We start from the raw sequence: 6,870 nt of genomic DNA on the forward strand, positions 1-6,870 counted from the left end.
TTTTATTTCACTGAAAACTCTCTCAGCATTTAGGACTGCAATGCGAGATTTTCCCTTTCTTATGCCAGATTCATATCCATTTTTGTGCTCCCTGGATATGTGCTTGTATAACTTTATTAGCTTTCTATGCTACCTTGCTTAAACGACTTTCTAGTGAGATTGAGACTGCAGAGCCACACCTGTGTTGGTTAAGCTTTTGATTTCCGCAGCTCCCTTCCTATTCCAGAATGTACTTGATACAATTCATCAATTCTTAAGAATGTCAAAATTTCTTCCATTGCTTATATTTTTGTAAGCTTTTAGTTATGGATTTCTAAGGTCTTCATAACTTGATTTTGTGGATGTTTCTTTGACATATACTGATTTGATTTGGAAACGAGTGGACTCTACTATAGGACTGTCAGGCCTTAATTGGAACCCCATCTACGGATGGCAACCCGGAAGACCGTTTGTTTGATAACGGTGGCTGGTATCAGACTACCCGGACAATGGCGTTCGCGAAAGGAATAGTAGGGTAACATATCTTTATTTGCGGCACTGAATCTTTGTCATTGACTGATTTTTTAAAGGTTTACATTTCATAAATTATTATTTCTGCTGTTCTTGTCCTTCCGTTTATGTTTCCCGCAGGAATTATGTTTCGCCGTTATAGCTCCTACTGGGCATTCGCTCACCGGTTTTGTTTTGTTTTTCCCACAGATATTGAAGAAAGGTTAAGGCAGTAAGCTTAGGAAGAGTTTACGACTATGATCTTAAGCAAAAGTTGGTAATTTTGCTTGTCGAATGTGTATATCACGGGGCCATCTGGGTAGTTTGATTTTCTTAGAACTATGTTTATTTTCTTGTGGTTTCAATCCTGCAAAATGTTGTTCATGTGAACTGATGCTTTATGAATTTCTGTTCATATTTCTATATTACATATTGCATTGTGCTTAATGTAAACTAAGCTAGATTTGTTAAAGCTTTGTGTACTTGTTCCCCTATGGAATCTTAACTGATCGATGTGTTACGTATTGGATTTTTAGACGGATTAATGGACTAAATGTTCCCCTTTTATTTCGAAGTATACTTCATTTTAAATTCTATGTTTATCGGTCTATTAGAAGGGTTCCTTTCGATGGTACTTGATTCGGTTTCTAGTGTTGTTGGATAATGAAATATTGTATATTGAGATTTTATTAAATCCTTCAACAATCAAGTAATTATGAGTTTCTTTTTGTAAATCTTATCTTGTGGAAACTCGTGTTGAGAAACTGGAGAAACTGGAAGGGTATTCTTCGACCCTGCCGTAGCTATTATAAATAATTTTTTTCATTGAACGTTCTCATTTTTGCCATTGATCTTTATCCATTGTTGCTTCATATGTAAAATGATTGTTAACTTTTATGCCTTGAATATTTTAATTTTAACTTCTTAATGATGTACAGGGGTTTTCTCTGCTAGTCGGGTTGAAAACCAACCCGTTAGAGGGTAAATTGTGACACTGTATAACAATGATCCAGAGTTTTTATTTTCTCATTGTTATGGTTACGAAACTTCAACAACTATGATGCTGAATTGAACATCTATGGAATCATGGGAGTATTTGGAAAAGACGAAGTTTTCGAGTAATGTTGAAGGACCAAGGAGATCAAGCATGTGGACGAGAAGCTACAAAGTTTTATCTATTTTGTAATCCATATGTATTGATAGTTTTCTCACTAAAATTTACAAAGGAGGAGATTGTTAGAACATTGCTCGGTCGAAGTCGCATGCATTGCTATCTCAAGCATGTTTGTCAATGTTAGTAGTTAAAACTTTATGTCTTGATTTCTAGTTTACTTATGAATAAGTCTCGGTCTAGGATAGTTAGGAATAGTTGAACTCCAGACTCCATGGCGATTATCTTACAAAGACGAACAACTACTCAAGGAACCAGTGGGACTTCATCCGACCAAAAGGTATGTGGAGACTTGAACTCATCTTGCCACTCAAAAGTCTATCTACTATATCTCCTACTCTTGAGAAAAAAGTCGTATAAGTATGATAGTTTTCATACATATACATTTGCTATTTCGAGCCGAGTTTACTCGCCTATCTTTTTCTCGAAATATGTGTTGGTAAGATTTTGCTTTAACCACTTTCATCTTTACTCGTGACGAAAGTCATGATGGCGTTTCAATCTTTAAAATAGCTTTGATGACGATAGTCGATTCTGTATGTCTAACGACTGCTATAACATTATAGAAGAATGTTTCAATGATTGAAATGTGGAGTTGAGATTACATAACCAACTATGGATATAAGCATATATAGTGTGTTCGCACATTAATGTATAAATCCATGTGCCGGAAACCAAGTGCGTGCATATGTATGCATGCGGTATTGGTGAAGGAGACAGGTTAGGTACGCGTACTGGCGAAAGTTTTCGAACCGAAAATTTCTTCTGTAGTTTGTGAAGTTTGCAAACTGAAAACCGGCCACCTATGTGTACCCGTACGCGTACCCATAGAAGTTTTCAACCGATTTTTTTTGCTGAGTTTTCAAACTCAATCCGGTAGCTACGGTACACGTACCCATACGCGTACCTAAGATGGTTATATTTCTCAAATCTGAAGTTCATGAACTTAAACAATTAGTCAATAAGGAATGCAATATTTGCAAACCGTGGCTATATTGTTCATGAATTGATTCAAGTGAATCAAACCGATTTTGTTTCAATTGTGTCTATATATAAAGATCTAAGCAATTGAAAAACTCTTCAACTAGTTATTATGATTCATTTGAACTATTTATGAGAAAGATGAATACGGTTAATATGAAAGTGCTCATATGGCTAACCATTGGTTAACTATTTGTGAACCGACCCAATGTACACGTTTAGGTACAGTTTCAAACCTAAATGAAATACATTTCATTTGTGTGTGACAAGATAAGTTTCGATATAATGGTTGAAAGATATTATCTTGGATAAATCATGTGTTTTCATCTAATGGTGAATATTGAATGCTTTGTTACCAAGGTAACTTAGATTGCAAACTTTGGTTTGAAAACTATATAAGGGGGACGTCTATAAACTGGAAAAAATAATCCCCACACCTCCTGTGTGATATTAGTTGGTTTGCTAGAGTCGATTCTCCTATAACCGTGGGTTTCTTCTCGAGACCCTGTCGGTTAACGACTTAAAGACTTCATTGGGATTGTGAAGCCAGACGAAACTACTTCTCTTGTAGTTGAGCGATCTCATCTTTCCATATTCTACCGTACGAGTTCAATTGAATAATTGAATTGAGATTATATCTCCGATAGCGCAAGATAAAAAGAAAACACAAACATCTTCGTCTCATCGTTTGTAATTCTGCAATATCTAGTTTCTCTACCATACGATTTAAATTATTGTGAGGTGATTGATAATAATAGGTTGTTCTTCGGGAATATAAGTCAGGTTTATGAATTGGTTCATGTTCGCCTTGATTTCTATCTAAAGAAGGAAAAAACTCGTAGGTTTATCTGTAGGAGACAGATTTATCTATTATCGTAAACTTTTTTGTGTGATACAGATATGTTTATTAAAGTCTTCGACTTTGGTTCGTAGCAACTCTTGGTTGTGGGTGAGATCAGCTAAGGGAATAAGGTGAGTAGTATCCTGCTAGGATCAGAGACTTAAGGAACGCAACTGTACCTTGAATCAGTGTGATATTGATTAGGGTTCAACTACAGTCCAGACCGAAGTTAGTTTGTAGTAGGCTTAATACAGTGTGGTGTTCAATCTGGACTAGGTCCCGGGGTTTTTCTGCATTTGCGGTTTCCTCGTTAACAAAATTTCTGGTGTCTGTGTTATTTCTATTCCGCATTATATTTTTTATATAATTGAAATATCACAGGTTGTGCGTTGTATCGATCAATTGTGAAATCCAACCTTTGGTTGTTGATTGGAAATTGATTGATCCTTGGATATTGGTCTTTGGTACCATCCAAGTTTATATCTCTCTTGTATTTGATAAAGACTCGCAGATTTCTATTTGCTTGAGTATAGATCAAATCGAGAGATAGAGATATTAACTCCTTGATATACTTTTTATTAAGATTGAGTCTGACTGTCTAGTGGATTCTCTTAAAAGTATATTAGAGTTAGTTCATACAAATTTCTAATCGAAATAATTGGGTGTGGTTGTTAGACCCCTGATTTTTCAATTTCTTTGGGGTTTCCAAGTACAGTGGGAGAATTGTATGGATTTTCTGAATAAAATTCAGTTTAGGTTTTCCCTCATTTACAGAGCGCAATAAGTGCACAAACGTTTTGGCAAAATGGGGCACTTAATTTTTTTCTTTCCTTTTCACTTCTGGAAGTTTTGGCTTCATGTCATTCTATAGCCTAGTTTCTGTTTTATTTTTCCGTTGATTAATAAATTCACTTCGGAATCTGGAAAAAACAAAAAAAGAATATAGACAAAATGCCTAAGAATATATAACTTTGCTAGACACACCGAAAAAAAGCACCTAGGTGGACACCTCGAGGGATCGGATGGACATAGTGGAGCTTTATGTGCATTGGGATATGGGTGGAAAAGAGTGGGTCCCACCCCTCCTTTCCCACTGTGCCCACCTCAGTCCTTTTTATTCTGTGCATTTATGCTTTTCGAAATATGTATGTTTTTAATATCTATCGGTCTTTTTGGAAGGGGAGGACAATAAAGGTACGATATACTCCTAAATACTAATTGATAACTAGCATTAGGGTCATCATTCAATTGAAACATTCCTAACCTTTTTCTTTTCGGGTTTTGTTATCAGCAAAGCAAAATTTTCCATTGATCAAAAAAGATAGTACAAAAGAATTGTACCATCCAAAGAGAGTACAGGAAAGAAAAGATAGAGAAAGAACAAGACATGAGAAGAGAAACAAGGACACGGAGAAACCAAACCAAAACAGCCGTACTTAAGAAGGTGAAAGTACCTAAATTTCCAATGACAGTTTCAAAAAAAAAAAACCGTTGGAACTCAATAAACATAATGCCCATGTAAAAAATTAATATTTTGTTGAGATATAACCCTTTGAAGCTCCGGTTTTTTCTTTGAAAAATCCTAGCATTCCTTTCCAATCAAATTGACCAAATTACCATAACAAGTATCATAGCCCACAACCTTTTACGCGAGTTCGTCAAATCCTTGGCATGCCAGGTGCACAACAGAGTCTTCATCGAGGTAGGGAGGACAACATTCCTAACCTTTTAGACTGTCAAGTAATATTGCATTGATGATAAAAAAATTGGTAACTTCCTTTGGTTCATCAATAGTTGTGAACGGAATCTATTCGTCCCATTTGATTTGAGTGAACACCGTGCATGACATTAGATTCGGAAAAATAGTGTATTAATTTGCTTCTAAGAGTATACGTTCCCGGTCCTCCTATTGAGGTACATACTCCTCTATTTCTTTCTCCTAAATACGTCAAGAACTTTTTACGTTTTTTGTGATCTCATTTATGCATTACTAGATTGATTGTTGAGATATCACCACAGAGACTTCATTTGTGAAGCGAAAGTCTATTCTGCCAGTAAGTCTCTAGAATTATCTAGAGCATATATATGTTATCTATTGTACCAAAAACAGTCGTGTACTAGCTAGAGTTACTCTAGACCAGCGTGGTCGGTTTTTAGGAGCTCTAACACAACTTATACGTTTACACCTTATTTAATTGCGTCAGGTTTCCACTACTAGCTAGCTCAACGGGATGTTTAAATCCATATTCTAGATTAGTAAAACTTTACTTGTTTATTCGTCTAATCTTGTAATTATATTACGGCAATATTCTCTTTCTTTGGTCAAAGTGGCGAGATAGATGGAGATAGGAGTAGACTTAGTTGCTTGTCGGAATCAGGTATATAGTCAAACCAGCAGATTCAACCACTGCTGTCCCAATCTGATGACGATTGCTGAACCACCATTAACGAAACCGACGTATAAATAAAAGAGTAATCATATTACTTTAGTAACCCACTAATCAGACACCTACGAGTAATCTTATCCCTAAACCCACATCCTTCTTTGCGTGTCCTGACTGTAAGACCAGAGAAAGCTACGGATAGAGTAAATTAAAAAGTGTGGAGTGTAAACGGCATTGATAATCTCATCAACTTTTCAAGTGAGCCAAGGGGTACGCCATCCGCATGTTTACAGACGATCTACACCCCTTGTCTAATTTTATAGTTGGAATTCGTACGGTTTTACGTAGGCCAATGACAACAGGGAGGCTTTAATCTCAACGGATGTACATACCTTACCTAACCTAAACTAAAAATTACTCCGTATTAACACAACCGATATAAGTCAACTTGTCGACTAGTCGTCGCATTCATTATTAAAACATATTTTACACTGAAGTTGTTGGCGGGCGTCATATGTATATAATGTAGTGTGACATCACTGACGTCTCTAACACATAGACGTGCACACCAGACGGTACACGGTCTGTAGAATGTAGACGTCTGCGCTAGGATTCGGAACCCATTGTCTTAGTTTTATAGCGGAAATTTGTACATCCCTTTGGCAAATGTGTCGACACTATCGCCAGATACACGTACCCAAGATAAGATTTGTATCAAAAAAAAAAAAAAAGAAAAAGAAAAAAAAGACAAGGGATGAATTAACTCTGTTATAAACATCATCAACCGTTGGAAAATGATTTATATTCCGCCGGTTATATAACACAGTGGTCCACACCAAACCTACCCTGCTAAACCATCCGTCCGGCACAGGCAGAAATTTTGGACCCTTGGCATTTGACCCATTCTCTCAAAGAAAAAATACCAAAAAATTCATTCTTTTCATTTTTTAATTAAAATTTACAAAAAAAGACCAAGGGAGTATCACCTTTTTTTCTTACCAATT

At 36.1% G+C, this 6,870-nt stretch overlaps 1 long non-coding RNA gene across 1 annotated transcript; it reads left to right on the top strand.

The window, feature by feature from the left end:
- The first annotated feature begins 425 nt into the window (after window positions 1-425).
- LOC113345922 lies at window positions 426-938 on the top strand. Its single transcript, XR_003358333.1, has 2 exons — window positions 426-514; window positions 700-938. It is a non-coding gene; the product is annotated as an uncharacterized LOC113345922 (long non-coding RNA).
- Window positions 939-6,870: the final 5,932 nt, after the last annotated feature.

The sequence above is a fragment of the Papaver somniferum genome, unplaced genomic scaffold, assembly GCF_003573695.1.
Source record: "Papaver somniferum cultivar HN1 unplaced genomic scaffold, ASM357369v1 unplaced-scaffold_84, whole genome shotgun sequence".
NCBI classification, from domain to species: Eukaryota; Viridiplantae; Streptophyta; class Magnoliopsida; order Ranunculales; family Papaveraceae; genus Papaver; species Papaver somniferum.